The following is an 11,662-nucleotide window of genomic DNA, read 5'->3' on the forward strand; positions in this document are numbered from 1 at the left end:
TACCCTCTGGCCACTGATGCTTTCATAAGAATTCAATAAATGCAGGATATTTGAACATGCTTCAGGATTAGCCTTACAGAATAAGATGGAGTCATCAGCAAATAGGAGGTGGTTGACCTTGGGACATCGCCTATGTATCTGAAGACCCTGAATTAGTCTGTTTTGTTCTGCCTTGTGTAGCAAGAAGGAGAGACCTTCTGCACAGAAAAGAAAAAGATAGGGGGATAGAGGATCTCCTTGTCGAATACCTCTATTTGGTTTGAAGAAACCATAAGGTTGTCCTTCCACAATAATAGAATAAGAAACAGTTGTCACTAATTCTCGAATCCACATGATCCACCGGGAGTCAAAACCAAACTTCTCTAATATAAACCAAAGAAAGTGCCATTCCACCCTATCATATGCCTTACTCATATCTAATTTTAGCGCCATTTCATTTTCGAGACCCCTTTTTTTGTTCTTCAAGTAATGCATACACTCGTGAGCAATTAGGATATTATCAGAGATTAATCTGCCTTTAATAAAAGTACTCTGCGTAGGGATAATTAGTCTATTCATCATACCCTGAAGCCTATGTACAAATACTTTGGAGATAATCTTGTAAAAGACTGAGGATAGGCTTATTGGTCTTACCTGAGTCATATCTTTAGCATCAGAAATCTTGGGAATAAGACAGATCTGAGTGTGGTTAAAACCTTTCAAGATTCTGCCCCCAGAAAAGAAGCTCTTAACTGCTCGAAACACATCACCACTAAGTATGTTCCAGAAGCTTTGAAAAAATTTTGCTGTCATACCATCATCTCCTGGAGCACTTTGAGGATGAATGCTAAATGTTGCGCATTTCACTTCCTCCATAGTCACTGGTCTTTGAAGCCTACGGTTCATGTGAGCTGTAACCTTAGGTTCAAAATCAGTAAACAGAGGTTCAGGGTTCTCATGACAAGTGGAGGAAAAGATGTCCTTGAAATAAGATTCAGCCACAGAAGCAATACCAGCATTTGAAGTAGCCACTTCACCATCACTGCCAGTTAGTTGCCAAATTATATTCCTTCGGGTTCGATTTCTAAATTTCTGATGGAAAAAAGCTGTATTCTGATCACTAGATTTGAGCCATTTGACTCTAGACTTATCTTTCCAATAAGATTCCTCATTTTGCAATGCTTTTTCAAGTTTGTCCTCTATTTCTGAAACGATGTCGCCTCCATGAATTCCTGCTAAACGAAGTTCCTCTAATTTCGACTGTAGTAAATCAATCTCCTCCTTCGAATTAGATCTGTGTTCTTGCTGCCATCTGACAATCTTATGCCGACAACGCTTTATTTTTTGAGCTAGGATATACATGGCTGAACCATCAATCTGTTCATGCCAAACCTCTCTAACAATCTGCCTTATTTCATCATTGGAACACCATCTTTCTTGGAATTTGAATCGGCGTTTAGATATCTCAGTTCTCGGATTAGAGTCTAAGAGAAGAGAGGCGTGATCCGAGCCTGATTCTGACAGTCTAAGAACCGTTGCATTGGGATAGAGTTGCTGCCAATCAACTCCTACCAGGAATCGGTCCAGTCTTTCCTGTATCAACTCATCACCCCTCCGTCTATTTAACCAAGTGTATGGTCTTCCGACCATATCAATATCAATCAGGGAATTATCATCAATAAAACTATTAAAGGTTTCAATAGAAGAAGGAGATTTAGCACCCCCACCTTCTTTCTCCAATTGATTAGAAATGGCATTAAAATCTCCCATTAACACAACCTTACCATCGAACTGTTGGGTGACTGAAGTTAATTCAGCAAATTGAGCCATTCTATGTTGATCATTTGAACTGAGATAAACACCTAGAACACCATAGGGATCATTAGAACCAGCTGTCAGAACTGATGCCGCAATGAAAAATCTACCATGCTGTAAAATCTGAATAGTGCAACCATCCCTCCATGCCATTGCCAAACCCTCTGATAATCCATCCGGATCCACAATAAACCATTCCTTGAAACCACAAGATCTTAGTTTTCCTTCAACTTGTCGAGATTGATTTTTTGTTTCACAGATAAAACCAATCTCGGGGGAGTAGGATTTGCATATCCCTTTAAGATTGTGGATTGTCAGGGATCTTCCCAAACCCCGACAATTCCACGAGAGCAGTTTCATATTTCTTTGGGTGCCACTTGAAGGCTGACACCCTCCACCGTCATAGCAATTATATGAGGGTTCTGAATCTCTGATTTGTTGCTCATGGTGTAGAGAAAATCAGAATTGGTATTCAATGATTCCAAAGAGAAATAAGATATATGGAATGAGTGAATTAAAAAACAAAATAAATTAAAAGAGAAATGAATTGGGAGAGAAAACGAAAATTAGGGAGCTAAGTGGAAAAGAAATTAAGAAAAAAAAGTAGAAGAAAATGGAAAAGAGTTTGACGAAGAAAAGACAAAGAAAGGTGTAACCATGGAGGCGGCGCAGTGAAACCCTAGCAGAGCGTCGGGCGCTAGATGAGGAGTACGTACTCCCACTATGCACAAATTAATTTGAACCTGCAACCTTTTAATTGAGTATGGAGAGACTATGTCATTTGAGCTATTACTCATTGGCTAGTAGGGTTTAACTAATAGGCGTACGATAAGTTTATTTTTAGTAAAAAATTTTAAAAATATAATTGTTAAAAACTAAAAACTAAGGTAATAAAATAAAGAGCAATACATTATTAAATTTATATTTAAATAAATATCATAACTCAATATACTTTAGGTATTTAAAGTTATACATATGTTATTATATTTTTTTATTTTAAATCATTTTGAATCTCAATCCAATTATATATCTAAGTCTTTTTAGTAATTAAGTCCAATTAAATTGGCCTAAACTCAATAAAAATCGCTTTCATTACACCAGCGTGTAAACACACGCTTCATTAGGGGTGTTCGCAGTGCGGTTTGGATCAATTTTGAGTCAAAAACTCATCCGATTCGAACACTAATTTTACTTGTGTGGTTTAGATTGGATGCTTTTTTAAAAAAATCCAATCCGATCCGATCCAATTTCAAGCGGTTTTGATTGGATTGGATTTGCGATTTTATAAATTAAAAAAATTAAATACATATAATAAGTCTCAAAATCAAATTTTAAATAATCAACAATGACATAATAAGTCTCAACAATATCTTAAAAAGCCAACGATAACATAACAATAGAAATAAAATTATATGTTAGTTAAAATAAATTAAATAAATTACATTTTGAACATAAAATATTTATTAAATAATAATAATATATGAATAATATAAAAATATATAAAAAATTGAACATGTTATAAGTATATTGTAAATATAATAATAAAATAATAATATTATAGCACATTGTGCGGTTTGGATTGGATTGGATCGGTTATGAAAAGTAGATCCAAAATCCGATCCGATCCAGCGGTTTGCAAAATATAGAATCCAATCAAATTCGAATTAGTACGGTTTTAATCGGTTTTCGGTTTGGATTGGATTGGATGAGCGGTTTAATTTGAATCGGTTTGAATTTGAACACCCCACCTTCACTAACGCAAACTCTTCGCGTTCCTTCCTTTTCTTTACGTTATTCCTTATTCTTCTTCGCATTTTTCCATCCTCATCTTCCCATTCCTTCTTCTTCTTCGCGTTCTTTCTTTTTTTTTTCGCATTCCTTATCCTTCTTTTTTGCATGTTTTCTCCCAATCGTTGTTCTTTTATCGCTGTTGTTGTTGCTGCGTTTTTCTTTTTCTCCTTTTAATTGAAGTTCATTTGGATTCAGAAATGAATTTGATGTGTTTTTGTTGATGATTGAGTCTTTTTGACCGCTTGTTCAAAATTGAACTAATTTCGGTTCATTTTTGTGTTAATTGAGGTTCACCTGATGTTGCTGATAAGTATTGACTAAATTTTTTATTCCTTAAGTAATTTTAGTTTATTTCTTAGTTTAATTGATGTTCATTTGAATTTAGAAATGAATTGGTGTGTTTGTTGATGATTGAGTCTTTTTTATTATTTGTTCAAAACTGAACTAATTTTGGTTCATTTGTGAATTAATTGAGGTTCACTTGATGTTGCTGTTAAGTATTGACCAAGTTTTTTATTCCTTAAGATTTCAGTTCATTTCTTAGTTTATTTGAGGTTCATTTGAATTCAGAAATGAATTCGATGTGTTTTTATTGATAATTGAGTTTTTTTTACTACTTATTCAAAACTGAACTAATTGAATGGAATGGAGTGAGATATAATGCAATTGAATAAAGTGATCATGAACAATTTCATTTTTCTTTGCTAAAAAATTTGGTCAATACTTTCAACAGTATCAAGTGAACCTCAATTAGCATACAAATGAACCGAAATTAGCTCATATTTGAATAAACAGTTAAAAAGACTCAATCGTTAACAAAAATACATCGAATTCATTTTTGGATCCAAATGAACCTCAATTAAACTAAAAATGAACCGAAATTACTTAAAAGATAAAAAATTTGGTCAATTCTTATTAGCAACATCAAGTGAACCTCAATTAACACACAAATGAATCGAAACAAACTAAGAAATGAACCGAAATTATTTAATGATGGCATCAGAGAAAATCAAAACTAATAAAGATGTTAGCAAAATATTAGTATTATTGGTGATGACAATAACAAAAAGGAAAAGAAAAAGAAAAAGACGCAACATTGGGAGACGAGAAGAAGAAGAAGAAGAGAAGAAGAAGAAGGACGAGAGAAGAAAAAGAACTTGCGTGCGCGAATTTGGAAAAAGAAGAATAAGAAAGAGGAAGAGAAGAAGAAGGGAAGAAAAATCTGCGTGTGCAAATTTAGAAGAGGAGGAGGAAACATAAAAGGAAAAGAAGAATGAAAAGGAGAAATAAGCGCATAATTTAAAAAAGAGTAAAGGACATTTTCGTCCCTGACCTTTTTTTACGGACATTTTCGTCCTCAAGCAATGGAAAATACATTAAAGCCCCTGACCATTGAAAAACGTGGACATTTATGTCCCTCCGTTGATTTCAGCCGTTTGCACTGGACAGAAAAGACTGAGGTGGCACAGGTGGCGCTGAGGTGGCACGTAACGGAGGCCAGGTGACATGGGGCAAAAAGTTAGAGGACATATAAGTCCCTGGAGACGAAAACGATGCCGTTTCGTCTCCTCCTCTCGAAACACAGTTGAATCCTCATATACAATACCCAGAAGACCCATAGTTGAGTGAGAGAATTACAGAAAACCCTAACCCAAAGACGATCAAACTCCTTTGTCTCTGTTTCTCCCTCCAAAAAATACAACACGTAGAAGAGCAAAAGGCTAGGGGTGATAGCTGTGGCAGAGGCTGAGGAGAAGCTTCGTCTGAGGTCGTGGCTGCTGTCTTCGGCACAAGGTAAGATTGTGATGCTTAGCTAGGAATGCAATGTGTTTGCATGTTTACAGTGTAAGAAAGAAAGTGAAAAAAGGGTGTATTGCGTCCTGTGTAGGATTAGGGGGAGGGATTGTGTTCGGAAAATGTAGTTTCTTTCATATATTGTGTTGTTTCCTTTTTTAATCCTAGTTCTGCACTGGTTAATTTCAGATGGTTGACGTGTTTGTGGTTCCGGTCTTTTATCATGGAGAGAACTTCGTAAGAGGAATTGGTGAAAAAATGGTTTATCAGAATGGAAAGGAGGAGAGGTTCCCTGAGATAGACCTAGACTTTGTTAATTTCGGAAACTTAGTGATACTATTTAAGGGTTTGGGCTACCAGTTAAATATTTTTCTTAGATATAAAACTTTATTGTATGAATCTAATCGGATAATTATCTTAGTTCAGATTTTATGATGCTATAATCAATACTCAATTTAATTAAGGTCAAAATTTAATCGAGTCTAACCATATTATATATCATTATCTGATAAGTACAAAATCGATATAATCAAATTGGTTTTTATTGAATACATCTTAAACATCCCGAATCTTTCTAGTAATCATTTATCAGTATCATAGAGAGAAAATGTGAATGAAATAAATTAAGGGCAAAAAACGGAATTAAGCCAAGGGAGGAAAGAATTTACACAAATCAGCCAAAATCGAAATTGTTTCACGAATGAGCCAAAGCACATTACTATATAATTCGAACCAGTATGGTTCGAACTATAATAACACGTAATTCGAACCAGGGTAGCTCGAATTAGGATGTAACACTTGATGAATGTAATTCGAACCAACATGGTTCGAACTAGATTTGAGAGTAATTCGAACTAGGCTTGTTCGAATTACGTACTTGCACGCTTCACAAAGTAATTCGAACCTACTTGGTTTGAATTAGTAAAAGTTTTACTCGAGTAGTAATTCGAATTGGGTTGGTTCCAATTACACGTTTTGCAGCTATAAAAGGAGTTCGAATCAGCCCCACTCGAATCACTTTTCCATCCTCATACCCCACCAAATCCCAGAGAAAACGACCCGGGTTTGATCCGACAAAGACTTGAACGGAATACTCAGCCGATGGGGGACGATCCGGCAAGGTTATATCGGTTGAACGGAGTTGCTTATATAGCCGAGGTCATCAACGACGAGGTTAGTACATAAAAAACTTCGTGCTAGCGGTATATCTAAGTTAGTGGTTTTGCATGCGGTTTTAGTGGCGGTTTATGTTAGCGGTTAATCGTAGTGGTATTGCAAGTGGTTTAGTTGAGAGGTTTTGCATGCGGGTTAGTTGGTGGTTTAGTTGGTGGTTTATGTTAGTTATTTTATGTTAGTGGTTTATGTTAGTTGTTTTATGTTAGCTGTTTTATGTTAGTGGTTTATGTTAGTTGTTTTATGTTAGTGGTTTAGTTGTGTGGTTTATGATAGTTGTTTTGCATGTGGTTTTCGTTAATGGATTTTTATGCGGTTTATAATAGTGGTTTATTCATGTGCTTTTGTTGGCGGTTTAGGTTAGGTGTTTTTAGTATTGGTTTTGTTAGTACTTTTGTATGCGGTTTTGTTGATGATTTACTTTGGCGGTTTATTTTGGTGGTATTGGAAGTGTAACAGCCCAGACCACCCGCTAGCACGATATTGTCCGCTTTGGCACACAAGGCCTCACGGTTTTGCCTTTGACGATAGGGATGCTAGCCGAAGCCCCCCACACTCACTCGTCAAAACGCGTCATGCTAGGGAGAGGTATCCACACCCTTATAAGGCATGCTTCGTTCCCCTCCCCAATCGATGTGGGCCTTACAATCCACCCCCCTAAGGGAGCCCAGCGCCCTCGCTGGCACATCGATCCGGGTTCTGGCTCTGATACCATCTGTAACAGCCCAGACCACCCGCTAGCACGATATTGTCCACTTTGGCACACAAGGCCTCACGGTTTTGCCTTTGACGATAGGGATGCTAGCCGAAGCCCCCCACACTCACTCGTCAAAACGCGTCATGCTATGGAGAGGTATCCCCACCCTTATAAGGCATGCTTCGTTCCCCTCCCCAACCGATGTGGGCCTTACAGGAAGTGGTTGACCATGTGCTTTTGTAAGCGGTTCGTGATAGTGGTTTTGCATGTGTTTGACATAAGTGGATTTCTTTGTGGTTTATGTTAGCGGTTTGAACATGTGGTTTTTCAAGTGGTTTGATATATTGGTTTTGCATGTAGATTATGTTAGCGGTTTCATTTAGTGGTTTATGGTGTTGGTTATTTTTGTCATTGGTTATCAAGTTGGTTCTAATAATGCGGTGCATGTAATACGCAGCCACAGCGATGCATCAGGAGCATGCGGCGGCAGCAGGGCATGCGACTCGATGAGAGATATGTTCCGTACTTGCAGATGGTCGGATTATACCATCTTGCGAGGCTGAACGATAGATGGTTCCGGTTAGATGAGGCCTTTGTCAGTGCCTTCGTCGAGCGCTGGCGTCCGGAGACGCACACCTTCCATATGCCGTTCGGAGAGTGCACGAGCTCGTTGTACGACTCATCCCAGTCACCATAGATGAGGACAATAGCCTTTTGCTTCGCCAACCAGACCCTCCTGTACGTCGGCCTAAACCCAAAGTGTGCGGCCGTGGCATTTAGGAGCATCTTGATGCTGACGGATGCATCAGCCCTAACCATTGGCATAATGAACGCCGATACACATGATAATCCAAACTCCTGTGGTCGCTCGAGATGGAGGTGGCAAGACAGGTATGAGGTCCATTGTACCGTTTGACCTCCCAAATGTCCTTGCGCTGCCGGAGACTTAGCCGAATCAACCATGTGCACCCATTCCCGAACTCAGAACACTTGCCCACATACCGGCGATAGTCAGACTCCACTACCTTGTATTGTACCCCTCGGCGGATGCTGTAAGTCTTCACACTTAACAGGGCCTCATCTTTATCCTGAAATTGCTGACCAACCTGGAACTCTGTCAGACCAGCAGTCCCTTCCGCATCTCTAGCTCCAAATCCAACAGGCTGCCCAGAAACTCCCTCCTGCCTCATGGCATCCAAGTCCAAAGAGGAAAAATGTGGTGGATACTGCTGTGTGCCAGAGCTAGAACCACCTCCCGCCCCGGCAGGCTCACTCGCTCCAATATCATCGCCACTGTCATCATCAATCATATCCGGCTCGACGTCATCGTCCTCTGCATCACCCAACAATCCGTCTCCAACCCCAAGCGGTGCAGCGCACTGTAAAGAGGTCGGCAGAAATTTCCCTGTTCCGACCTCGTCGCCTACGATGCCATTGAGATCAACAGTGAAAGAAGGGGAGGCGACAGGTTGGACCGGTGGCTCATACACAGGGACGGACGAAGAAGCAACGGCAGGTCTGGAGCTAGAACCGGCTGCCGTGGCTAAAGTGGTGGTATTCCGGTTTGAACCCCCTGAGCTGGATACCACATCAACCAACTTTGCCAACAATTCTGGTGTCCTCACTTCCGAAAACTGCTGACGACAATGAAACATGACTTGCAAGTCCTCATCACTCCCGATCGTGAAACAATCATACTTCACGGTTTCCTGGAGCACCGTGATTGTAATGCGATAGAAAAACTTCTTAACCCGCTTCGCACCTTCCAGACCAAATTTCATCAGTACAGACCTAACAAGGTCATCATAGCTCGTCGTAGGCCTAACGATAATACAGAGAGGATCCTTATCGGTGAACTTCACACTGGAACGAGTTTTCCTCTTAATCGATCCTCTGTGGTGAACCAACACTACAAAACTCTCCTCACTAGCCATATTACACTCTCTAATGAGAGCAACTCACATTTACAACCATATATATACAGGTCTGGTGCTCACTAATTCGAACCAGCCTAGTTCGAAATATAGTTTGTGTAATTCGAACCAACCTGGTTCGAATTACTTTGGGAAGCTTCTCCTTGTATAATTCGAGCTTACCTAGTTCGATTTATGTGTGTTTTTAGTTCGAACCATCTTGGTTCGAATTAGTGTGAATTTTTCCTAAGCAATTCGAGCTGACTCAGTTCGAATTATATGTTATTGTAGTTCGAACCATGCTGGTTCGAATTATATAGTAATGTGCTTTGACTCATTCGTGAAGCAATTTTCAGTTTGGCTGATTTGTGTAAATTCTTCCCCCATTGGCTTATTTTGTTTTTTGCTCATAAATTAAAGGTTGGAATTGTTAATAAAGTCAACAATGCTATATCGGAAGCAGCTGAATTTTGTTCAATAACCATTCAATTAGGGTGTTAGTTATGTAGGCCAGAACCTTGTATAGTAACCATTTGAAGAGCTTACACATGCTATGATATTCACATAGGTTAGCATTTGGTAGAGAGAGAAAGACGGAAAGACTGAGACTGAGAGACAAAGACTAAAAAATAGAGATTAACATAAATTTCAATATTCTGTTTGGTGTAAAATGGGAGACAGAAATTGAAACAAGAATAAAATTCTAATTTAATTTACACAAAGGGTAAAATTAAAATTAATTAATTGAAATGAGGGTATTTTAGGTATAAAATGTTATTAAAGTTTCGGTCTCCATCTCTAAAAATTTTAGTCCCCTGTATCCCTACTTTTTGGAAGTACTGAAATACTGAAATTTTGGAGACAGAGACAGAAATTTTAATATCAGTATCTAAACTAACAAACATAATACTGAGTCTCAATCTTTCAGTCTCTGTCTCATTACCTCAAAACAAACGCTACTATAGTTACGAAAGATTGAGGTTTATTTCTTACATATTTAACTTTAGGTCTTTCTCACATTTAACAATGTCCTAAAAAAACTCAAAAATTAGCCTCAAATTTGTGCATCTTGCCGAAATACGAGGCATTGGGTGTAAAGTCGTCTATTACTATTTTTTATGATCAATATAACATTTATATTAAATTTAGATGGGGTAATTAAAAGAGAGAAAGTAATTTTAAAGAGTATAACATTTTTAATAGTAAAATAATATTTTTTTTTAAATAAAATTCAACACAACAAGGTGGAGTGTCTATAAAGTCCAGAACTACAATACAAACATTAAAAAAGAAATCTTAGTTATCTCCAGTAATGCCATTAATAACTAGACAGAATAAAATCAACCCACTCTTTGTAGCTTCTAATTGATTTGGTAATAACTTTCGCAATGCCTGCTTCTTGATTTCTGAAAATTCTGACATTCCTTTCCAGCCACGTATTTCAAATGATAGCAAAAAAGTCAATCAGCCACCTGTTACGTTCATCTTTTTTTATAGGAACTCTTATCCAACTCTCAAAGTATTGCTTAATTGTTCTTGGAATAGACCAAAGTGTATTATAGGCGTATAACCAAGCACACCACACCTGCCACGTGAACTCACAACCAATGAATAAGTGAAAATCATTCTCAGTTTCTTTTTTACATAAAACACAAAATATATCCCTGTGATCAATAATGCCCAATCTAGTCAACCTTTCTTTAATATTGACCCTACCAACTAACACAAACCAGGCGAATAGCTTAACTCTTGGTGGTACTAGTTCTCTCCATATAGATCTAGTGAAACTATAACTCGTAATGTCTTCTGAGAGAGTCTCAGCCTGCAAAATCTGCACAAATGAGTTAGTAGAATAAATTTTTGATCTATCAAATTTTCATACTATTCTGTCCTCCCTCTCACTTGTTAACCTGACAGATTGTAGAACCCCATGAAGTTGGTTAACTAATTCTAACTTCCATTGGAATAGTACCCTTCTCCAATGAAAGTTCCATATCCACTCTAACCCGTCTCAGAACTCACAATCTCCTAATACAGATCCGACTTGGTTTGAAACCGAAAAAAGCCTTAGAAATACATCTTGCAACACACCACATGGTAGCCAATTATCTTCCCAGAATCGAATTCTTCTACCATCTCCTAATTCTAATGATAATCCTCTGACCATCTTATCTCTCACCCGCTGTTCTCTTATCTGCAACTGATAAATGTCCCTTTACGGACCACTTTTTTTAGGAACCGACTGACAAGAGAGAAGGACATTTGGATTCAAGTTAATGCAAGAGCACACAATTTTCTTCCATAATGGGCAATCTTCCTTTGAAAACCGTCACCACCACTTGAATAATAATAATGTATTCCGGAACACTGCATCGCCCACGCTTAAATTCCCGAAGCATTTTGGAGCTTGCACAATTTTCCACTTTACCAAAGGTACCCATCCCTTCCGTCCTCATTACTCCACAAAAACTTCCTCTGCAAACATATCAACTTATTTGCT

The 11,662-nt window shown here is 38.1% G+C and overlaps 1 protein-coding gene across 2 annotated transcripts in view; it reads right to left on the reverse strand.

The window, feature by feature from the left end:
* Positions 1 to 11,662, reverse strand: part of LOC148572527 (nudix hydrolase 14, chloroplastic-like) — a 150,895-nt gene that overhangs the window by 114,443 nt on the left and 24,790 nt on the right. For both annotated transcript variants that reach the window (XM_088509896.1, XM_088509895.1), the window contains exon 2: positions 5,028 to 5,123. The gene's annotated coding sequence lies outside the window, so the exon portion shown is untranslated. The remainder of the gene's footprint in view (positions 1 to 5,027; positions 5,124 to 11,662) is intronic.

The sequence above is a fragment of the Arachis ipaensis genome, chromosome B3 (assembly GCF_059453495.1).
Source record: "Arachis ipaensis isolate K30076 ecotype BB chromosome B3, ASM5945349v1, whole genome shotgun sequence".
Taxonomy (NCBI): domain Eukaryota; kingdom Viridiplantae; phylum Streptophyta; class Magnoliopsida; order Fabales; family Fabaceae; genus Arachis; species Arachis ipaensis.